We start from the raw sequence: 12,843 nt of genomic DNA, 5'->3' as shown, positions 1-12,843 counted from the left end.
GTATTATTATTATTAAAATAAATCAACATATCGAGTTATTAATTAAAAAATGTAAAGAGTGTGAGAGATATCAAAAAAGCAATATCTCCCGAGCCTTTGTTAAATCACGAAATTACTGAATTACCATTCACTAAAATAGGACTAGATATTGGCGAATATGCAGGTCGCAGTTATTTAATAACTGTATACTATTTATCAAAATGGATTGACATTATACCTTTAAAAACAAAAGCAATGGGAGAGATGTTTTTGAGAACACCTACTTTTCATTTAATGATCAAGTTTATTTGCAGAAGTTTGGTACACCCATGGGTTCACCTATAAGTCCCATTTTAGCTCTTATAGTTATGGACTTTGTTCTTGATGGTGTTATTCCTCAGTTATTCCTCAATTACCGTTCATTAAAAAATTTGTTGATGATATTATCACTAGTGTTCCCAGGGATGGTGCTGATCACATGTTGACAGTCTTTAATTCGTTTGATAGTAACATTCAATACACTGTTGAGACGGAAAAGGATAATTTTGTTCCGTTCCTTGATTGTAAGGTTATTCGTGAGAACACCTCTATAGTCATTGACTGGTACACCAAGCCTACATATTCGGGTCGTTACATTAACTTTTATTCGAGTCATTCGTTTAATCATACACACAAAGAAAGATTGCTTATTTCAAGTAAATTTTACTTCACTGGAGTAAATGGTAGGTTCCTATATAATCAAGCGTATGTTTACTGGAACAGAGGAAAATATATATTCAGATTTCTAAGTAAATATATACTCAATTTGAATATATCACTTATTTAACACAAGAAAACTGTGTTTTCAGAGAAGTAGGTTGTAATTTCAGAACAACCGATTCACATATTCTAATTAAGTATTTTATTGTTTCAGTGTAGATTATGGTGTAGTTAAAAGAAAATATCAATTAGTTTCTTCAATCTATTAAAAAGGTTCACCAGACCTACTTGATATTTGAAAGAACGTAATCGTGTCATTGGGATAAATGTATCAACTACTTTGTTTAAAGTATCATTTTTTCCCTTTGAACTTTTGTAGTGTTATATCAATCGGATTATACCTTCACTCAATGATTTGATATTATTTAATGAAGTATTAGTACAGGCGTTTTTAATAAATAATACACTGTTGGAAATAATTCACGAGCACACCCTATATAATCTGAACGCGTGAAGATAAATCCATAATATTTGCGGAGCACAAATATTTACTGTAGACGAGTTTATTCAGGGAGTTTTGAGTTGTTCCGTCGCGGCATTGTTGACTGAGCCGCCCTTCCAAGTGGAACATTCCGTCGCTATGGAGACCGAAGTGGATGGAAAATACCGGTCGTTTTTAGTGTGGTGTGAGGGACCACATTGTTATCGTACTCTGTGCGCAATGGATGGACGATCGCGTTACTTAAGCGAGTTTGAGTGAGGAATGTTTGTGGGTATGCACATTGAGGGTGTATCGTTCTGTGAAATTGCGCGTCGTCTCGAGCGGTCGTTATCAGCAGTGCAACGGGCATGGCGAGAATGGTCTGAGGTAGGACATAGGTACCTACAGCCTCGGCCGGGAGGGCCCTGCGCGTCCCCAGCACTCGAGGATCACGTTCTTGTGCTCAGCGCTTTAGCGTCGTGTGTGTCCTCCTCAAGGCAACTTGGAGCTGTTTGGCCACTGGCAGGGGAAGGCGCACTCACTACGCGAACTGTACGGCGGCGTTTGGTAGATAGTGGACTGGCGCGCGCGTCGTGCGATGCAGTGGATTCCAGTAACACCCGAGCACCGCAGCATACGTCACGAGTGGGTCGACGCTAGGCATTAGTAGGTTGCCGAGTAGAGGGACATTTTGTTTTCCGACGAATCAAGATTCGAATTGAGCACCGGTGATGCGCGAATTTTAGTTCGTCGGAGCCGTGATGATCGTCTACTCGAGCAGTGTCTGCAAGAACGCCCTATCCACCGACAACCGAGCATTATGGTATGGGGTGCGATTACATATGGTGGACGTACACGTCTGGTGCGTGTATAGCAGACCATGACGGGTCAACGATACGTAGATGAGGTGCTACGGTCCGTTGTGCTTCCCTACGTTCGGCGACTCCCAGGTCTGCTATACATGCACGACAAAGTACGACAGCATATCGGGCGTGTTGTACAGACCTTTGTGGAAGAGCACCGTATACGAATGCTTCCATGGCTAGCTCGGATTCCGCATCTGAATCCGATCGAACATGTTTTGGGACATGACTGGTCGGAGACTTCTACGTTATCCGGCTTCCTCGGCTAACGTTGAGGAGCTATGGAGGCGAGTTGAGGTGGCATGGTTGGCCATCCCTCTCGCTACAGTATAGCGACTTATAGACTCCATGCCACGTCGTGTAGCGATGGTACGCGAAGATCATGGGGGATACTCTCGCTATTGATGTTTCTCCTCCCAGCAGAGTTGTGCCGTTCTCAATGTGAGAGTAAGTTACACTACTTTAGTACTACTTCTATACCAAATTTTATTGCGCTAGACACACGCGTTCAGATTATACAGGGTGTGCTCGTGAATTATTTCCAACAGTGTAGAATTGAATTACTACTTTATGTTAAGACGTTTATTTGTTCACTTATTTACAGTTCTAAAAATATCGCAATAGATTTCAACCCACTTATAATGAGTAAAACGGCAACTATTGTGGTTCCTAAAAAAGGGTTACAGGGGACGCTAGATGGAGCACCTTTTTCATAATAATGTTGTCAAAACTTGAGTTCTTATATTTAGCGTTCCCAATCACCCATTTTCGAGTCCTGCAATAGTTACTATTCTGAAACCCAACCATATATTAATGACTATTACTTAATACTTAATATTAAACGGCCAGGTAGCAGAAACCTCTAGCATTTTAATCTCTCGTGTTAACGAACCGTAAAAGATGGATTTTTTAATCTGATTATCTAGGTTTTTGATAAAACTCGATTAAAATTATATGAAAGTTTCTGCAACCGAGCATTAAAACAATGAAATATACATAGAAATAGGATTTCACAATAGTTATCGAAAGTTAATAAAGACAAACTAAATAAACTTAACACGACCCAGAAACATAAACATCCCCATTTGAAAGTTCATGTAGATTAAAAGGGGTTTCAAAAAATATATCATTAATTTGAATAATTTTAGTATTTCGTTCATTATTATCGGAAATCACTTTGTAACCCTTATAATGAGAACTATATTCACGTGTATTCATGTAGGACTGCTGGGGAAATAAATAAAAAAAAAACACGCATTCAGTAACTATAATTATAATGTTATTAAAAAAGAATAAAAACAAAACAAATCCAGGTAATGTCGTTTGTAACTATGAACTTGTTTTATGCATTTCAACAGTTATGGTCTCTGATATTAGTTATATATCGACTCAAGAACGTGTTTTCTGTTAAGCGCGCACGTCTTCTTCTCTTAGCTGCGACCGACTGACTCACAGGCCTATCTCTCGTCTACTCCTCAACCGACGACAGCCGACACTTCCCGATTCCATTCCCACATCTCGTCCATCCTGACTGACATTCGCCTCGAATGTATCTTCATCTGGACTGTCATTTTCTCCAAATGCGTCTTCATCCGGATTGATACTGACCCAAGGTTTCATGTTGTCTACACTCGTAGTAGTCTTCCGTGGTCCTGCATGATCTCCAATCCTGTCTACTTCATACCGGTCTGGACCTATCTTCTTAACGACACGATAAGGACCTAGGAACTTTGGCAGTAACTTTGACGTATTCTGGAATTGTGTCCTCTTGATGGCCACCCATTCTCCTTCTTCATAGTTCCTTGCTAGTTTTCGTTTCTTATTATAGGTTTTCATATTTTCATCTTGAACTTTTTTCATTTGCTCTTTCGCTTTGCATGTGTTGTCTCTCTTTCACAAATGAGTTTATGATTTCTTCTTCTACCATCTCTTTCAACTTTATTTGGTCTTTTCTCTTCATTTCTACTCCAAAAAGTAATTCAAATGGGGTTCGACCAATACTCCGGTGATATGTACTATTGAGGATCTCTTGCAGCTTTCTAACATGTCGAAACCAATTTTCAGGTTGGTCGATGCATAATTTGGTTAACGTTGGTGTGATTACTCTATTGACACTCTCAACCTGTCCATTTCCTCGTGGTACGCCAGTTGTGATTTTCACATGTTTTATTTTCTCGTCAACACAATAGTCTTTGAAATCCCTTGAGGTAAACGCAGCTCCACTGTCCGAAATAATCATCCTGGGACTTCCAAAAATTTCTTTTTGCTTTTCTAGTTTTTCAAGAACTTCTTTTGTTGCTGTCGTTTTTGTTGGGTGTATCCAAACGAATTTTGTGAAAGAATCAATGACTACAAATAAATATTGATATCCTTTTCCTGTCTTTGTCATAGGACCTAAATGGTCTATATGATAGGCCTGCAATGGAGCATCGCCCTTTTCTATTGAATTCAAGTATCCTTCTTGTTTACCCATCTTCCTCTCGGTAAGTATACATGGTACACAGTTCATAATTACCTTTCGAATCTTCTCCTCTAGGTTGTCGATATAATATTCTCGTTCGATCAAGTCTTTTGTTTTCTTCACTGCGAAATGACCATTGTCATGTGCACTTCGTATTACTTGGTGTTGCATTATCGTAGGGACAACTAGTAGTTCACATCCATTTTTGTTCTTATACAAGATGCCATTTTTTAGTTCATAATCCCCATAAGGTTGAGTTTCCAATATTTTCGTAATTGCCTTAAGATGTTCGTCCTGTAGTTGAGCCCTTTTCAATCGCTCTAGAAATTCTGTTTGTATTATCATTGTTATTGGGTTCCGACTCAGTGCGTCACAATGCTTCATTTGATTTCCTGGCCTATGTTGAATGGTATAGTTAAATTCTTCGAGCAATAAAGCCGATCTAGCGACTCTGGTGCACAGGTCTTTTTTGTTCATTGTAGCTGCAAATGCTGCACAATCAGTTAAGATTTTGAAGTGTATGCCCAGCAGATACACACGGAACCTCTTTAAAGCTTCTATGACAGCCAGCACCTCCAATTCATAGCTGTGATATTTCTTCTGGGCATCATTTGTCTTTCTACTCCAGTAGTAAACAGGATATAATCTTCCGTCTTCTTGACACTTTTGCAATAACACTGCCCCGAATCCGTCTTGGCTTGCGTCTACATGCAGTTCAGTTTCCTTGATATGATCAAAGATTTTCAATATTGGTTCTGTACTTAAAATCTCCTTTAGTTTTCTAAATGCAACTTCCTCTTCCGGTCCAAATGAAAATTTCTTTTTTCCTTTCAGAAGATCACTTAATGGTTTCGCAATCAAAGCGTAGTCTTTGATGTACTTTCGGAAATAGCCTGCCAATCCCAGGAAACTCTGAACCTTTTTCATTGTAGCTGGTTTTGGAAAATTTACAACGGCCGCTACTTTCTGCTTGTTAGGCTTCACTCTTCCGTTTTCTATTTCGTGTCCTAGATATTCCACTTTAGTCTTTAAAAACTGACATTTCTGCCTCTTGAAATCTAATCCAAACTTCTTTACTGTTTCCAGAACTTCTTCTAGTCTTTTTATTGCTTCTTCGACATCTTCCGCTGGTATTATAATGTCATCCATGTACATAATAACTATTCCCTTTCTCATTAACTCCCTGAAAACATTATTGACATATGGTTGAAATACTGCTGGCGAATTACATAACCCAAACGGCATGCGCAAGAATTCAAACTGTCCACTCGGAGTTACGAACGAGGTATATTTTATACTATCTTCTGCGACTGGTACGTGAAAAAATCCATTTTTCAGGTCCAAAGTCGTAAATATTCTTGATCCTGTTAGTTGGTCAATAACGTCTTCGATCACGGGAAGTGGATAGCGGTCTTTAATAATCTTTCGGTTTAGCTTTCTGAAGTCAATGCAAATTCGAGTACTTCCGTCTTCTTTCTTGGCTAAGACAATCGGACTAGCATAATCTGAAGTGCTTGGTCTTATTTTACCAGTGTTGAGCCATTCCTCGATCTGTTTTTCGACTTCGTATTTTTCTGGAATTGATAGTCTTCTTGGAGGCTGGTACACCGGTATGTCGTCTTGAAGGATAATCTTTACCTGTATGTCTGACGGTGGTGTAATGACTTCTTTCGGCTTATATTTTGCAATCATATTCGCTACATCTTCGTAATATGCTTGCGCTCCTACATCTAAAGGTGAGTCTTGTACATCTATGAGAAATATGTCATTTTCCTCTGAGTGCTTTTGGATTTCGACCGGTGTTCCTCGACTGCTCACTTCGATTTCATCCGAGTTAATCATCAATGTAACATTTTCCAAAATAGGTTTTCCAACAATTAATTCCATGGGTATCGCGTCGTCAGGTACTATATGTATAGCTGTTCTAAAATCGCATTCATCCACAACAATTCGACCATTGAATCTTCCCAAGGTTTTGACTGAGTTGTCTCCTATTCCTTTTAGTGTTATAGTATTTTCTTGGAATTTAGGCGCTCCTATTCTAATATAACTACTGGCCTTTAACAAATTTAAATCGCTTCCAGTGTCAATGAATGCTTGAATTACGTGGTCGTTTAATCTGATTTGTTTATATCCTGGTAATTGTTGTTTGGTTTCATGAATTACATACGACCTTTTTGTCTCTTCTTGTTTCTCACCTGTCCTCTTTGTTCCATTCTTGCAGTCTCTGGCAGTATGTCCGAATCCATTACATGAGAAACATTTCATACCTTTCTCTATTGCGGCAGTTCTGGGAAACGTGCCCTATCTTTCCACAGTTAAAACACCGCTCTTCTCTTTTGTTATCCTGCTTCCTCAGTTTGCTGCTCTTATAATTTCCATCATCATTTCCCTTTGTCTGTTTACCTTTCATTTTCTCGTAAAGCTTCAATTTCTCTTTAAATTCTTTTAAGGAATGTGTTCCGTATAGGATCGCTTTATTGATTTCGTCATCTACGATGCCGTCAATTACGTATTCGATGAGAGCGTCCTCTTCGATACTTCCTTGTGCTGCTATTTCTCTCATTTTCAATAAGTACTGTTGTAGAGTCTCTTCTTTCTTCCTTTTTCTAGCCGATAACATTTTGTGTAACGCTGCTGTGTTAATTGTTTTCCTAAATTCTCCCTGCAGTTTAGTCTTAAAGGAGTTCCAATTTGAGATTCCTTTTTCCGACTTTATAAATAACAGAGCTTCGCCTTTTAATAGTCTTTTCGCATAAATTAGCATCTCCACGTCATTCCAACCCATCAATGTGGCGGTCTCTTCAAATTCCGTCATCCATTTGTCCACCGAACAAGTGTCACTTCCGTCAAAAACACTTACGGTGTCTTCTACGTCTTTGAACGTCAAAACGAACTTTGGTACAGTCTTCTTCTGGTTTGTTTTGCCGCTATTTCGACTAGCTGAAAAATCTGCCACGTCGTCATCACTTTCATGCTCTTCTTCGTCGTTATTTACTAAATCTTCGGCCTCTTCACTCTTGTCGTCTTTCTGTGTTAGCGGTACTCTTTCATCGTCGTCGTTTGTTGCGCCGCTTCCGCATTTCAAAAGTTTCAGATTTGTTAGCTTATTACAGAGCATCCCGATTAATTCTTCTTTATCGTTCGCGTCGTTATCGATTTTCAGAACCTGACAGATCGAATTTAGTTCACCCAGCGTGAGAGTGTTCTTTGCAAGATCGATTTTCTCTTTCATAGCGCCTTCGTCGTCAAAATTAAATCCGCTAAATTCTCGTTATCTCTTGCGATTATTACGGTCACCGTCAGTTATTACGGTCAGTAACTATAATTATAATGTTATTAAAAAAGAATAAAAACAAAACAAATCCAGGTAGTGTCTTTTGTAACTATGAACTTGTTTTATGCATTTCAACAGTTATGGTCTCTGATATTAGTTATATATCGATTCACGAACGTGTTTTCTGTTAAGCGCGCACGTCTTCTTCTCTTAGCAGCGACCGACTGACTCACAGGCCTATCTCTCGTCCACTCCTCAACCGACGACAGCCGACACTTTCCGATTCCATTCCCACATTCATAGTGCTACAAAGAAAATAAATAATGTTATCGTCCGAAATATCAATAAAAACATGATTTAATTTACAAAATTCTGGTATGAATCCATCGGAATTGTAAAGTAATATACTATTTTGATTATACTGAATATTATTAATTTGAATCCAAGCTACACAATAAAACTGCGATAAATTTAAAATTGAGTTTTGAACAATGCTGTTTTTGATTATATTACTATGAGAAACTGGCCCAAAGGAAACACACTTATGAAAACCTTTTTCAGATGCAAGTCTATACGAAACTTTTAATTGATGACGTCCCAGTAAACAAATTTGCGTTTCAGAAACATTTCTGATACATATTATTGAAACATGAAACGTTTCTTCGACATATTTCTGAAACATAGATGAAACGTGTCTGAAACTGCTAATGTCCGACCCTTTTTATGTTTTATTGAAACGTTTCTATTGAAACGTTTCTGCAACATACAGCTGACAATTACGGTACACTACTAAAATGTTTCATTAATGGTTTTGAATTATTTCTGTAATGTTTTGTTTACATTTACATTACATTAATAGTATGTATCATAAACATTTAAAAATAATTTCTGAAAGGTTTCGTTGACGTTTTAGGGATGTACATATGTATGTAAAGATCTAATTTCGAGGTGTAGCGTCTGCATCCTGGACAAGATGCTCCTCAAATACATGCTTCCTCAAAAGATATGCATATGCTGAGGAAGCATTTCTGAGCATACCACCCAGGGCGCAGACGGTGGACGCTGCAACAAAATCATACCTTAAGGTAGGAAAAATAATAATAGAAGTACGATATGGTACGATACTTGTTACTTACCGCCTACTGTACCAAATTTCAAAATTATCAGTCAATAATTTCTACTATTCTGTTTTCTCATTGATTATGACATATAAAGTAAGTATAAGAGTAGGTATGCATTAACTATATTTAGTAAATATGTATACAAAATATATTAAAATGGTAACTAAAACAAAATTCTTATTTGTAAACAAATTAAACATAAACATTCCAATAATTTATGTAGGTCATTTAAATATAAAGTTAAATTTAGATCATATTAGTGGTATTTTTAATTATTTTTACTTCTTTTTATATATACCTACATAAAACTAAAACATAAAAGTACAAAACTACATAAAATATACATATATGGAGAAATGGCAACACAAAATCTTGCACTACGTTTTCAGTATTGCGACGAGTAAACGAAAGAAAGAATACTAAAAGAAAATAACAATATTCTTTATTATCTCATCTGCGGTTTCCTTATTTCGCCTATTATAACGTAAATTCGCTTGTCGTAACCAATTGCTTACTACCACTTCATATTTTTTATCAGTTAAATGGAAGCTCTTCCTAACTGCCACTAAAATGTATGTTTAAATTAGAATTCGGTCATGGAAAAAGTTTTAAACTCCTCCTTAACCAACGAGATTTATTTATGTAACGGCGATTGTTTCGCATGACGTTGTCGCCAGGTCAACACGGAGCCCCGGCAAATGAACATACCCAGACCGACGCGAAAGTATCGCTACACCCACGGTTTTTGTCGTTGTCACCCATTGAGGTCTTATATATAATCTAGAGTGCGTATGTGGTGGTGGTGGGGGTAATCAGAAAGTCGGACATGTTGGATGTACCGACCTGAACTTAGCTATAGTTTCAAATCTCTCTTGTCCCTAAAATTATAACCTCAAAATTCTCATAAACGTCACTTTCGTAGTTTCGTATACGGTTTCGTATTTGGATACATCGTTATTTTCCAGTGTTGTGTTTGGTTCGTGTTATTGTGTTTTTTAGGACAAATTTTAGTAAACATGGGACGAACATGTAGTGTTATCACTTGTAAAAATTCGTATAAAAACAAAAATATTACGTTTCACCAGTAAGTTGCTACTTTCGGAATGTAAATAACCTTGTAAATAATTCTGTTTTTATTTATTTAGAATTCCAGACGATGCGATTTTGAAGAGAAAAAGGATAGAAGTTTTGGAAGGGAATGTAAAGCGCACTGTAAAGACTATTTTTATTTGTAGTGATCATTTTAATAATGAGAGTTTGGACAAGTCGGGGCCTAATGTTCGAGTAAAATTAGGTTGTGTACCGACAAAAATACAGGTTAGTGAAGAATTGTTTGAATACACCTTGAAATCTAATCCAACAAGAATATATTTTATGTTATTTATTTTAAGAATTTATTTTAGTTTACTTTAAAAAAGAATAAATTTTAATTTATAATCAAGAACAGACACTTGACAATAAAGTGTGTAGGTATTTTAATGTGATTAATATACATTAAGTAGGTAGTTAAATAAGTACTTAGCAATGCTTTAGCTTGAACGTAAGTAGATCAATTATTTTTAACCTGTATTTATGTGAATATGTGTACATTTGTGTAAGTATACTCTGCAGCATGTTGAGCATAATCTAATATGTTTCACACATCTTTAATAACTTGTTATTATATAGGGCAATTGGCATACACCTAAAAGTTCTAGGGTTAAAAGTAACAGATTCCGATTAAAGCGGAATCTTAAGCTGTCATTCGATAACGAACCTGATGTAAGAAAGTTATTTAGATCTACACACAATAACCATATAGTCACAAGTGCACGATTTAGGTTTCAGAAAAAAGGCGAAGAGTCGCTTTAGACCATACCTACTGCATTAATGATGAAAAATTATATAAAGAAGTACAGATGTTAAGAAAAAAAATTGTTTTTTACAAGAAGAAAATTCATTTGCTTCAGCAAAATTTGAGGCATCAGAAAAAGAAAATCTGTAATGGCAAAGCACTATTAAATAACTTGAAACTAAGTGGTAAAATTTCGTCAATAGCAGAAAATATTTTAGAACATTCCTTTTCAGGTGACTTGTTCTATTTTTCTATTAAAATATTCTTGTATAATTTCATATTTTGTAGATGTTTTAGATAGTCTTCTTTCTAGATGTGCCTTGCAAAAAAAGAATGATTATACTATTAAAAAAAAGTTTGATGCGGATTTAAGGACATTTGCATTAACGCTTAATTTTTTGTCATCTAAGGCTTATGAGTAATATTTTTTATTTTTCTATGTTGTTATTCTTATTAAAGTTTTATTTTTGTTGTAGGTTTTCGAATTCTTCTTGTTTCACATATATTTTTATAATTTGGTAGGTTGGAAGATTATTTACAACAGTCCATAAAATGTTTCTGGTTACTTGATTTGAAATTAACAATTGAAGTTCAAGTAAAATTTATTATTAAGGAATGTTCAGTTCTTTTAAAATAAACTAACAATTATCTATAAGCAGATGGTAATATTTTCTTCTTAGTTTATGTTAAAAATTATTAAGTTCTGTTAAAATATTATATAATTAATAATTATTTATCAATAAAAAATTAATGTGTTTTATTTTGGTTATTATTTTCTGTCTTTCCAGTTTATAATAATGTAAATTCTTGCATAAGTATCTATAAGAATTTCGAATTTCCCGCTAAATTGGTACATCCAACATGGCGACTTTTTGGGCTTCATTTTTGGCGTGGTGGGGACAATAGCATACGCACTCTAGATTATATATAAGACCTCAATGTTGTCACCTGACAGTTGAAAAAGTTGGTTTGAGCACGTTTGTGCATGTTCATTTGCTGCCGTGTCGACTTGGCGACAACATTATCAAGCGTAACAATCGCCGTCGCAGCGAATACATCGCGTTGGTTAAGGAATAACTTTATGTCAATATAATATTCTTCGGTTAAATTCAATCACAAGATTTAAGTCACCATTTTAAACAAGAATGTTTTTAGATAAATTTAAAAATAACTAAACCTAGTGGTGATATATAAAAAAACTTATACGAAACTTACCTGCGCCATTCTAAACCAATACTCGAGCCACAGAACAGATATATAGAAAACGATTCGAAGGAACTGAGAACAGAACTGAACGAACTGAACAGAACAAAACACACAATAGAACAAGTCGTGACAAGACGCTGATGAGTCACCGCGTCCTGGAACATGAGCATACATTCACAGGCGCTGATGAAGATATTCAGACATGTTTCAGACACATTTGTAGAGAAATATTTCAAATGAAATGTTTCTGCTACATATTTTAATGATATTTCATAAATATTCCTACTGAAATGTATTTGATACATATCTTTAGATACGTTTCGTAACAATCGTATTTGTCACGTATATGAAACGTAGTTGTAAAATGTTTCATTTAATTCATTGTACGTTAAAATTGAAAACAGATGTTTCTTGTTTACTGGGGTAAAGCTAAACTGTATGGTAAGTTCTTCCGTGATCTTATGTTATATGCTACAGTTTTTAAATCTTTATGTTTAGCCTCGAACCTCATATACAGTGTGTCCCAGGATAGATGTTACAAGAGGTATAATGATTTAAAAATTTTTGAATTTTATTTTAAGGCTGAGGAATTAAGCCCTGCTTAGTGTGGAGAGAATTATAAGTATATTTTCATATTTTGTAAATCACCTCGGCCTTGATACTGAAGCGAAAACTATTTTGAGTTCTGGTAAAGTAAGGTTTTTTGTTCATGATACGGCAAAATATCATTAAGAAAAGTTGTTCAGAATGAAAAATTATGCAACTATGCAAAATTTCAGAAAGATCTACCTACATTGATTAAACCACCATATTTTAGATTATAAATAGATCAGAGTGAAGAAAAAAAAAAGCAATGAAAAATGCCATGAAAAAAAAAATGATTTAAGTAGTCGCAAATATTCACAAATAAATTGTATTTTCC

At 35.8% G+C, this 12,843-nt stretch overlaps 1 long non-coding RNA gene across 3 annotated transcripts; it reads left to right on the top strand.

Annotated features, from left to right (window-relative positions):
* The first annotated feature begins 9,630 nt into the window (after positions 1–9,630).
* LOC139432283 (uncharacterized) lies at positions 9,631–11,902 on the top strand. 3 transcript variants are annotated; one of them, XR_011642134.1, is made up of 7 exons: positions 9,631–9,965; positions 10,027–10,198; positions 10,285–10,642; positions 10,702–10,948; positions 11,004–11,133; positions 11,192–11,817; positions 11,871–11,902. It is a non-coding gene; the product is annotated as an uncharacterized lncRNA (long non-coding RNA). The 3 variants fall into 3 exon arrangements; XR_011642135.1 differs by lacking the exon at positions 11,871–11,902 and having other exon boundaries at positions 9,635–9,965; positions 10,709–10,948; positions 11,192–11,475; XR_011642133.1 differs by lacking the exon at positions 11,871–11,902 and having other exon boundaries at positions 9,635–9,965; positions 10,273–10,642; positions 11,192–11,475.
* Positions 11,903–12,843: the final 941 nt, after the last annotated feature.

The sequence above is a fragment of the Onthophagus taurus genome, unplaced genomic scaffold (assembly GCF_036711975.1).
Source record: "Onthophagus taurus isolate NC unplaced genomic scaffold, IU_Otau_3.0 ScKx7SY_14, whole genome shotgun sequence".
NCBI classification, from domain to species: domain Eukaryota; kingdom Metazoa; phylum Arthropoda; class Insecta; order Coleoptera; family Scarabaeidae; genus Onthophagus; species Onthophagus taurus.
Note: the sequence above shows the minus strand (reverse complement) of the source record. Positions and strands in the feature narration are given on the sequence as shown.